This window comes from Amblyomma maculatum, chromosome 7, assembly GCF_055883805.1.
Source record: "Amblyomma maculatum isolate TAMU_Amacu chromosome 7, ASM5588380v1, whole genome shotgun sequence".
NCBI lineage: Eukaryota > Metazoa > Arthropoda > Arachnida > Ixodida > Ixodidae > Amblyomma > Amblyomma maculatum.
The window spans coordinates 109201586-109212852 of NC_139350.1; the positions used below are offsets into that span (position 1 = coordinate 109201586).

At 49.9% G+C, this 11267-nt stretch overlaps 1 pseudogene; it reads left to right on the forward strand.

Annotated features, from left to right (window-relative positions):
• The first annotated feature begins 5602 nt into the window (after positions 1-5602).
• On the forward strand, positions 5603-5740 carry LOC146184378 (U1 spliceosomal RNA; annotated as a pseudogene).
• Positions 5741-11267: the final 5527 nt, after the last annotated feature.

Consider the following 11267-nt stretch of genomic DNA (forward strand, 5'->3'; position numbering starts at 1 on the left):
CCCGTGGCACACTCTGCTACGGTCGCTACTACAATGCGATCGGAGTCCGTGACGCCACTTGCGAGACTCACGGGGATGGTTTCTTGCCGGAAACGCGCGAATCGCTGGGACTTTCTCCGGTACGAACTGCTTGGGGGCACGAACTCTGCACGCTCAATCGCTCAATACGCTGCAGTGCATTGCCGCAGTAGAGGAATGCGAGAAGTTGGAAGGCGTGTGAGGTGGCGCCACCACCCGTTAAACATGTCTATTAGCAACACTGAGACATACGCCAGCGTGTTGTGCGAGTTTGTAGCCTATTTTGTGCACATATAATGGTCAGTAGGCTTCTACAAAATAGTTTTGAATTAACAGCTTGAGAGTTCGCAAGAAAACATTTGTTATTCTCCGGGTAGACAAGAAACACGGAGCAGGGAGAGGCACGTTCTTTTATTTCCCAACGGTCGTAACTTGAGCAGAAGGCGGCGTCTCTGTAGGTTGCCTCCGCGGCAGAGACGTCGTCCAAGCATACTTACCTGGTGCCGAGGCTACCGTGATCAGCGTCGCCGTTACTCTGCCCGACCAGGACCAGATCTTCGAGCATCAAGGCGGGCCCTGGATTCCGCCCACCGGATCGTCCAGGGGATCCGCCAGTCAACAACCCGCCCGGGCACCACTGCGTTTCGCCGTGGGAGCCAGGGCTCCGCTCCACCATCCTGATGGCATACGCCACCCCGCCTCCCAAAGCGCATTGCTTCATTTTTGAAGCACCAGAGGGCAGCACGGTTGATGAAATCATCGATGCCCTTGAATCTGTGACCGGCGTTGCCGGCGTCAAGTCCCTCCAACATATCGGAGGAGCCAAGTTCGGTGTAGCGGCGTCTTCTGATAGCGCAGCATTGAAAATCAAGACCAAAGGCAGCATCCTTATCAATGGTGTTTCAGTCCCGATAGCGAGTGTTGGCCCCGAAATCGTCCACGTGTCCATTTTCCGAGTGCCTCTGTGGGTGGCCGACGCAACGATTGCTGCAGTGATGTCAGCGTACGGCAACGTCCAGAATGTACACGAACCAGTCTTTAAAGGACGCCCCGGCGTTGGCACAGGAATCCGAGTTGTTAAAATAGAAATGAAGAAGCCCATCCCCAATTTTCTTTCAGTAAGGTCACACGGTGATGTGTGATTATCGGGGTGTTCAGAAGGTGTGCTCCAAATGCCGCCTGTCAGGCCATATCGGAAGAGACTGCCACACTCCCCGCTGTTCCAGATGCGGTATCTTCGGACATGCCACGGAGGGGTGCAAAGAACCGTGCCGCAGGTGCGGAGGACATCACGCAACTGTTGACTGCGTGCGGCCAAGGTCTTTTGCGGCAGCAGCGGCCTCCGAGGAACAAAGAGCGCGCTCTCCAGCAGTAGAGCGACGAGAAGTCACACCGGGGGCTGACTCAGTAGCAGCTTCCGACACGGAAGAACTCACCATAGATGAGAAAACCGACGGTGAAATTTCTGACACAATTAAGGGCACCATAGATTCACCACAAGACTTCCCAGAACTTCCTCCCACATCATCTGATGAGTCGAGCGGAGACGCCAGCCGGAACATAGCGCAGCCGGATGACGCCGCTTCAACATCCAGCGACTCAACTTTCCACTCCAGTACAAACAACACTTCGGACCTCACCGAGTTTCCACGTAACCCGGTTGCACGTGGCTCCCGAGCGACAGGAAGCGACGACTCGACGGGTGGACACCGCATGCCACAAAGTGTTCCACAGAACATTCGAGTGAACAGACTTGCGACTGACTCTCGGAAAATAGACTTGAAACACCCCCTCAACCTCCTCGTCGGATCACTCACGGGTGACAACCTTATGGATTACGACCGCCAGACTGCGAAAAGGGGACATCCCGAGTCGGCAGACAGCGACGACTCGTCCAACTTGAGTAAGCCCAACAAAATTCCCAGTGCCCAGGCGCAGTCTGGGCACGACTTTCCATAGATAACAGTCTTTTATGTCCTTTTTTTTCCCCTCCTTAGTTCAGAATATCCGTGTGCGCACTTTCATAATAACAATGGCAGGAATTCATCTTTTAACTCTGAATGCTCAGGGCTTCAGGAACCTGAACAAACAGAGAGAGATTGTAAACTTTGCCCGTGCTCGCAATGTGGATATTCTTTTCTTACAAGAGTGCAATTTTAGTTGTCCATATGATGTTCAATCTTTTTGTGATCGCTTTTTTGTTCATGCCTTTTTTACACTTACTGATTCACATATGTCTGGCGTTGGAGTTGTTTTCCTTAAGCCACATTTTCGTCGTGGTGCCCACTGCGTATATGGTTTCGATGGTCGCACCTTGGCTGTTGATTTCAATGTGCAAGGCAGACGTGTGCGCGCACTTGTGGTTTATGCTCCCTCCCAGCGATCTTCCACCTCTGAGTTTTTCGATTCTTTGGATACCTTTTTGTTGGACAATTATCCCACCTTCATAGTTGGTGATTTCAACTGTGTTGAAGACCCTTACAGGGATGTTAGCGGTAGGCGACAAGGTAGGCCCTACAGCGGGGCCCGAGCCTTAAAACAGCTTGTACATAATTTCAAACTGAGAGATGCCTGGATAGAGTTGCACGGTGAAACGTTCGTTGCCACATGGCAACGGGGCAGGAATAAGAGTCGGCTAGACCGCTTTTACTTCCCAGAGAATCTCATTAATTATGTCACTGATTGTGAAGTTCTTACGTTCCCACCCGATGTCCCGCGCATCTCCGACCATTACCCAGTTTTAGTGACACTCCACTTCAATCACCCTGTCCCACCTAGGGACCAGTGGAAAATGGACTTGACATTGGCCCACGACCCTCCAAGTGTAGCCTCCTTGAAAGAAGCCTTAGCAGGAACGTGCAGCCACGCTCCTCAGCCAAGTAGCTGGGACGCTCTAAAAACCACATGGCGAACGGAGCTCATAAAAGCAGGTCGAAATAGAAGGGCACGTTTAACTGCCGAAATAAATGATACACTTCGTAGGGCACGCATTGTGCGACGGGGCGCGCCCCTCACGTTCACAATGCAGGACTATCTGAACCAATTGCAAGCCCGCTATGAACTCTTACTTCGACTCAACTCCCGAACTGCGGCGCAGACATACATTAATGGAAGGCCGATCGCAGACCCTTCTGTACTGCGCAGTATTCGCTGTGGCTCGTCGGAATGTCGAGAAGAGATCCCTTTCGTTCAGTTGCCGGACGGCACACAGTCTGATCAGGCTGATGACATTGAGGCCGTTTTTAGCGCGCACTTTACGCACTTGTTTACAGCGGAGTGCAGGGATTCTGCGAGCCAAAATACTACCATAAGCGATTTTTGCACAGGCATAGCCCGCATTCCCGAGGAGAGTCGTGATAGTCTGTGTAGCCCAGTCACCCTAGAGGAGCTAAATTTTACGCTCCAAGGGATGAATGCCTCTGCTGCCGCAGGCCCTGATGGGCTACCACTTATTTTTTACAAAACTTTCTTCACCGAAATACACGCCCACCTGCTATCTATGCTCAATGGACTCCTTACTGATGGGCTTCGGCCAGCATCATTTCGTGAAAGCAAAGTTGTGCTCCTCCTGAAAAGTGGAGGCGTACCATCCGACCCGAAAGCATGGAGGCCCATTTCATTACTCAATTCAGACTATAAAATACTTACCGCCATACTGGCGCATCGCATATCATCCGTTCTCCCTGAACTGATAAGCAATGTCCAGACATGTTGCGTGCCGGAGCGCACAATTTTTTCTTCTTTAGCTCTAACCCGTGACCTCTTCACGTATGCCACACGCACGCAGGTCTCGGGCGTCTTTGTTTCCCTAGACCAAGAAAAAGCGTTCGATCGGGTAGAGCGAAACTATCTGTTTGGAGTACTAGAATGTTTTGGTTTCCCTGCGAATCTGATCAATGTCCTAAGGCTCCTGTACACAGATTTGGAAGCCAGACTCGTGATTAACAATCGAATCACTGAACCCCTCCCCGTGAGTCGCGGCATTCGACAAGGATGCCCATTGTCCTCTATCCTGTTTGTCCTTTGCATAGAACCCTTGCTCCACCGGATACAATGTTGCCAGTCAATACGGGGCTTTCCCCTTCCAGGCCAAGGCGAAATCAAGGTTGCAGCATATGCAGATGATGTATCCCTGTTCATCAGAGATATTGACAGTTACAGAGCCTTCCTGCAGCTCTTCCACACATATAGCCACCTGTCGGGAGCGCGTCTCAACCCAGCTAAAAGCCAAGCTCTCAGCTTTGGGTCCTTTAGGGGTGACTTCCCAGACGGAGTGCAGTTTGTAGATGGTGTCAAAGTCCTGGGCGTCACGTTTTTAGCGTCCGGAGAAGTAGCCCGCACCACCTGGAAGGAAATAAAACGCAAAGCTGAAAAGCGAACAGAAATAGCCAAAACCTTTCACCTACCGTTCTCAGAACGCGCATATCTAATCAAAACTTCCATCATAGCATCTCTTTTCTATGTAGCCAAGGTCGCACGTCCTCCTCGCCGAGTCCTTCAGAGTTTAGCCACCCTGTGTGGCTCTTTTTTCTGGGATGGCCATGCGGAAAGCGTGGCAAGAGTTTTTGTTCGACTCCCTACCAACATGGGAGGGTTCAGCATCCCAGATCTTGATGTCATGTGTCGTGCATTGGCCTTGAAAACCATGTGGGACCTGATTTCTGACACAATGTATCGAGGCAGCGAGCTGTCCTCATACCTAATGGGTATGTCGCGTCGTTTCTTTGATCTTCCTGTTCGGATGGGCCCGGCGGCCGAGAGACCGCCACCATTTTACATATATGTAATTAACTCATTGCATTTCTTTAATAACACGATGCCTGAATGTGACCCTAGAGAAATGACTGCGAGCGAGCTTTGTGAAGGTGTAGCGCTCCAAGCTCTTGACGATGACCAATGCAGGAAAATGCGCAAAAGGAGGCGGATGAATCGCACCATTGTTTCCCTCCCAGCAGATGTAAGAAGCTTTACTTGGCTTCGGCAATGGGAAGCGCTACCCACGGCCGATCGTCTTGCAGCGTGGGGCGTGGCGCCCTCCGCCTCATGCCCGCAATGCGGTCGCACCGAAACTTTAAATCACGCCATCTACGAATGTCAGGTTGCGCGCATTTTTTGGCGCCTTGTAACCAGCATGTTTCAGACACACATTCAGTGGCAAAGCCGTCACCGAGATGCCTTTGCCGAACTCATCATGTGCATTGGCGTTTTCGTACTTTGGAAGCGGAGAGGATATGCGAGTCTGCGGGGACGCCCGCAGAGAGCCATGTTCCCTCTGCTCCATCGCTTCAGAACTCTTTTATTGAAGCATCTAAATGAAGAACTTGTAATGCTCGGGGAGGAGGCCTTCCTCCTGCATTGGTCAACGCGCTTCATTTCCATTGTTAATGGAAAAGTGACCGCGTCCATCCTTCCTTACTAGGAAGGTGGACGAGTGTTTGCCTGTATTTTCGTCTACGTGCTTATCTTCTCCTTGCGAGTCATTGTATTGTTGTAACATTTTTGTAAGTGCCCTTTATTGCTGTGTCAGAGATAATCATGAAGCCTTGACCTGTACCAGAACCTTCAGTATAAATAAAATTCTCTTAAACACACAAGGCGGTGCCTCCAGGGAGAGGTGCGGGCATTGCACTACGCTCGTGCTGACCCCTGCCACTACCCCAAACTGGGGCAGATGGGGCATGCAATTTTTGGTAGTGGGGGACTGCGTTCGCGCTTTCCCCCTCGCTATACCATCAAAAGTCAGATTATATAACTCATCGGCGGCTGTTTTGGTGCTGCTCCGTTGCAGGCACTTCGGTAATGCGAGGTCGTTCGCTTAAGGGGAGTTTAGTTACGTAATAATTCAGATCATAAATAGATAAACCTCGTGGGATGCACAGGTTTGCTTAGTAAGAAATGACCTTCAGCAGTCTATTTCGGATATTAAGTATCAGGGGAATCCCTCCTCTCCTCTATCATTTGCCTCTTATCGGCGTTAATTAGTCGCACTTTATCCGCCTAGAGCAAGTTTGTAGGTACACCATCGCTACTGTCGCTGGAAGAAAAAGGCGCAGTATCTGTCACACTTGCTCTGTATGACAGATAATAATAATGAGATTCTTGTTGAGGGGGGAAGAGAAGGGGGGGATTACACGGCCCTATAACTGTCTCCTGTACTTGCAGGGATACACCGCAACGGGGCCGAGTAGAGGGGAAGGGGGAGCGAAAGCGTTGTCGTTAGTAGTCAATGTCGAGGACCCCTGGAGAAAAATGCCAAACATGGAAGGGCAAACACTCGTACAACAAGGATTGGTGGATTTTGAAGCGGGGACGTGCCGCGCAAAGGAGAAAGCCTTCATGACATATGTAGAGATAATTATGAGGCTTAAAGAAAGGGAAAAAAAAAAGAAAATCTGATAGGGAGATTTGGAATGTCATGGATGCTTATGCGAGCAGTTGGATGCGCGCGGTGGGAGGAGTGGGGCCTTGCAGAAGGGGCAAAGAGCCTTGTGGGATAATATAGGAGGAGATAAGATAATAATAATAAATAATAATAATAATAATAATAATAATAATAATAATAATAATAATAATAATAATAATAATAATAATAATAATAATAATAATAATAATAATAATAATAATAATAATAAAAAGTAGTCTGAGGGCATATTTGAAATGCGACAGATAGGCTGGGAAGGAAGGGCCTTTGCAGAGGTTGCACGGGACCTTATGGGATATATAAAGGAAGAATTGATGATAATAAACACCACAAAAAAAAAAAAAAGTCTGAGGGGATTATTTGAAATGCAGGAGATAGGGCCTTTGCAGAAGGTGGATGGGACCTTATGGAATATGTAACGGAGGAATTGATGATACTAAACAGACAAAAGAAAAAAAAAAGAAGAGAGGAAAAAAAAAGTAGTCTGAGGGCATTAGTTGAAATGCAACAGATAGGCTGGGAAGGAAGGACCTTTGCAGAGGTTGCATGGGACCTTATGGGATATATAAAGGAAGAATTGATGATAATAAACACCACAAAAAAAAAAATAATAAGTGGAGGGAGGAAAAAAAAAAAAAAGTAGTCTGAGGGGATTATTTGAGATGGAGGAGATAGGGCCTTTGCAGAAGGTGCATGGGACCTTATGGAATATGTAACGGAGGAATTGATTATGATAAACACACACACAGAAAAAAAAAAGATTCTGTGGGCATTACATAAATTGGTACAGATAAAAGTTAGACGATTTGCGGGCAGTTGGTTGCGCGCAGGAGTGAGAGAAGGTCCTTGTGCAAAAGGGCCTTATGGGACAAGAAAAAAAAAACACAAACAGAGTAATGATAATAAAAGAAAAAAATGGAACTGGTGCTATGCGGGGAATAGCGCGGGAGTGGCACACTGAATTGGTGAGAGTTGCTGGCAATAATTTGCGCACTAGGGGAAGATGGAAAGTGTTCACAGTTTTGCACTTAGTCCACTGTCCCGTAGGAATAACAGGAGCACTTTTAGGGCACTTTGCACTTTGTGGGGAGGGCCAGACGGGTGAAGGATCTCACATGTGTTAGCACAGGGAAGTCCAAGATTTCGGTAACCTTCCCGAAGGAGGTGTCGCGGTTGCGAGTACGCAGGGCACATACACAGAACGTGTTCGAGTGTTTCTGCGTCACCGCACGACGCACACAGGGGAGACATTCCTCGTAGTCGGCTAGCGCGCACACCGGTCCAAACACATCCGATGCGGAGGCGCAACAGCAGAACATAGTCTCTCCGGGCGAAGAGGCGAGTATTAACTGCACGGAAGGGGTGGCCGCTGGCGATGCGAGGGTCAGGGTGGTGGGAAATGGTGTGTCGCGCGATTGCAAGACGAGCACAGTCATATGTAGTGTTGTCCGCGCACATGGGAACGGACGGGTGGTGGGCTGATCGAGCGAGCTCATCAGCAAGTTCGTTGCCCCCTATCCCACAGTGCGATGGGATCCATTGTAGGACTGTATCGCAGCCGGATTCGGCGAGGCGTTGGAAGTTGCGTGCGCATACTTGCAGTAGGCGAGGTCCTTTGCTAGGCTGCGCAAGGGCCTGAAGCGCTGCCCTCGAATCGGTGAGAATGGCAGCATTTTTAATTTCAGGGCTTTCCAGGAGCAGGGTGGCTGCCAGATTGAGTGCAGCTATCTCAGCTGTTTGTGACGAGGAAGGGAAGTGTAGCCTGCATAATTTAGAGGTGTCCAAGTCGGGAATCACACATGCAGCAGCTGCGGATTTTTCTTGCTGACGGACTGACCCATCAGTAAAGATGAGGGTTCGGTGACGAAAATCCGTGTGAATTTTGGATTCGGCCTCTTGCTGAAGTTCGCATACGGGCGTGTTTCGTTTGCTCTTCACCCCTGGGAGACCCTGATAGATGCGGGGCGGGCAGATTTCATGTGGGGGTTGTGAAGCAGCAAGGGGCGGTGGAGGGGGGCCCAGTATCTCACGGAAGAGGCACATGACACGACCGATGCGTGTGTTAGGTTTGGCTGAAATTCTGCGAAGAAGTTCAGAGCCATCTTGTGCTCGGTGAAGCCGCTCGATGTGGTTGAGGGCAGTTTTGAGTGCTCTTAGTGAGAGGGGGATGGTGCGGGTTTCTGCATAGGTCGCTGCCACCTGAGATCCGTTGGGGAGACCATATATGTGTCGTATGGCGTTCCTATGGCATGTGTCCAGCCTTTTCCATTGGAGTAGGCTGAGGCTGAGCAGGGGAAGGGCATACAATGCTCTGGCTGAGGCGATCGCTTCATGGATTCTTGCACAGAGCGGGGGAGAGGCTCCTTCACCTTTGGCAAGGAGACGAAGCGCTAGTTTACCTATGCGCTTGGTGTCTGCGCACACTTTATCCACCGCAGGGCGCCAGGTGATGCGGGCATCAATTTTGAGGCCGAGGTAAACAACCGTTGTGCGCCAAGGCAGGGGGGTTCCGTCCAGGCGAAGAGGGCGTGTTTTGTTGCGGGCTGCAGCACCACGGGGATGGTAGAGCAGGGCTTCAGTTTTTTCGGCCGACACTGCGAGGCCGACACTGCGAATAAACGCGGTGACAGCATCGAGCGCACGCTGAAGGTCGCGAAGCGATGAGGCGTTGCTGCGGGTTGTTGATGAGGCGAACAGGGCAACATCGTCCGCATATACACACACACGCACAAACTCGCGCACAGCACGGGGGAGACACAAGGGTAGTTGGGCCAGCACGATGTTGAATAGGAAAGGGCTCAGCACACTTCCCTGAGGGACACCGCATGGCACTGGACGGGGGGCACTACAGGTGTTGCCCACCTTCACGGAGAGTGTTCGCTCGCTGAGGAACGCACTGACGAAGTTCAGGAGGCGGCCGGTGGCACCAATGTTTTTTAGCGCGTCGATCACTGCCCAGTGAGGAAGACAATCCAAGGCGCTTCTGATGTCGAGCAGGATGAGGTATCCCACTTGGCTGGTGTTGCGGGCGTTTTCAATGGTGCTGACAACATCCGCAATGCAGTCTCGTAAGGGGCGAAAACCACTCTGCTGAGGCGCCAAGCACCCGCTTTCCGTAGCAAGCCACTCCAGTCTGCGAACTCTCTGAACTCTCGCGAATACTCTGAACCAAGGGAGGAAGGTGGGAGTGAAAGTGGAATGAGAGAAAGGGGAGCCGTTGTGGAGGGCTACGGAGTAATTTCGACCACCTGAGGATCTTTAACGTGCGCTGACATCGCACAGCACACGGACGCCACTTCGTTTCGCCTCCATCGAAAAACGCAGCCGCCGTGGTCGGACCCGGGAACTCCGGCACAGTAGTCGGGCGCGTCTTACCACTGCATCACTCACTCACGGCGGGGGCCGTCTACGCCACGTGGTTTATTAGATTTGTTTAAACTGATAGGAATTGCTTTGAGATTATATTCGGAGCGAAGCGGCGAAATACACGCAGATTTGCATGTGCTTTTTGTTAAATTGCCGAAATTAGGGTACTGTTTAGTATAGTACGAGAGACGCAGAATGCTCTAATTTCATTCGAAATAGTAATTGTCGTCTAAGCCAAGTGGTTTATAAGGAAAAACAAAAAACAAGTAAGCATGTATGCGTGCCACCTCCACAAGCTGCGTTGCCTGCTCGATTTCTGACGCTGCTTTCCCCACGTAGTCTTTGTACACTGTCTCCGAGTATGAAAGGGAACTATCAGTTTGCTCAAAAAGACGGTTCGTTTTATTTTCTCAAGTAAAGGCGAAAATTACTTTTGGACGTTACATTTATAATCAATAAAACACACAAAAAAGTATACTTGACACATAAACGACAGAGGAACGGGTAACTTAATGAATGGCATAACTTTGCTCCTTTTCATATTGAACAACCCTACGCAGACCGTGAGGGTTAACTTTTTCATATTTGCGCTATGTAAAGCAAGGCGAGGAAAAGAAACAGGTAGAAAGGTGGTGAAATGAATTGAAAAAAAAAAAAAAAAAAAACACGGCAGGTAGAGAAAGCACGTTAAATCCTAGGACACTTAATGTATGTTAGCACGAAGAGGGAAATGGAGGTAGGGCGTGGTTAGCGGAATATCGGGAAGGAATACGGGACCTCTACAAAGAACGTGCGCAAAAAAAGACAAGGAAAAAAGTTCGAAAGAAAAAGCCCGGACAAGAGTAAAAAAAAAAAAAAAAAAAAAAAACTGCTGAGAGGGCGAGGATTGTAGCCGTGACGCAGGTTCTACGTTACCCTTGTCAAGTGATCTTCCCCTGTTGTGCAATACCCGAGTCCCGTGGCACACTCTGCTACGGTCGCTACTACAATGCGATCGGAGTCCGTGACGCCACTTGCGAGACTCACGGGGATGGTTTCTTGCCGGAAACGCGCGAATCGCTGGGACTTTCTCCGGTACGAACTGCTTGGGGGCACGAACTCTGCACGCTCAATCGCTCAATACGCTGCAGTGCATTGCCGCAGTAGAGGAATGCGAGAAGTTGGAAGGCGTGTGAGGTGGCGCCACCACCCGTTAAACATGTCTATTAGCAACACTGAGACATACGCCAGCGTGTTGTGCGAGTTTGTAGCCTATTTTGTGCACATATAATGGTCAGTAGGCTTCTACAAAATAGTTTTGAATTAACAGCTTGAGAGTTCGCAAGAAAACATTTGTTATTCTCCGGGTAGACAAGAAACACGGAGCAGGGAGAGGCACGTTCTTTTATTTCCCAACGGTCGTAACTTGAGCAGAAGGCGGCGTCTCTGTAGGTTGCCTCCGCGGCAGAGACGTCGTCCAAGC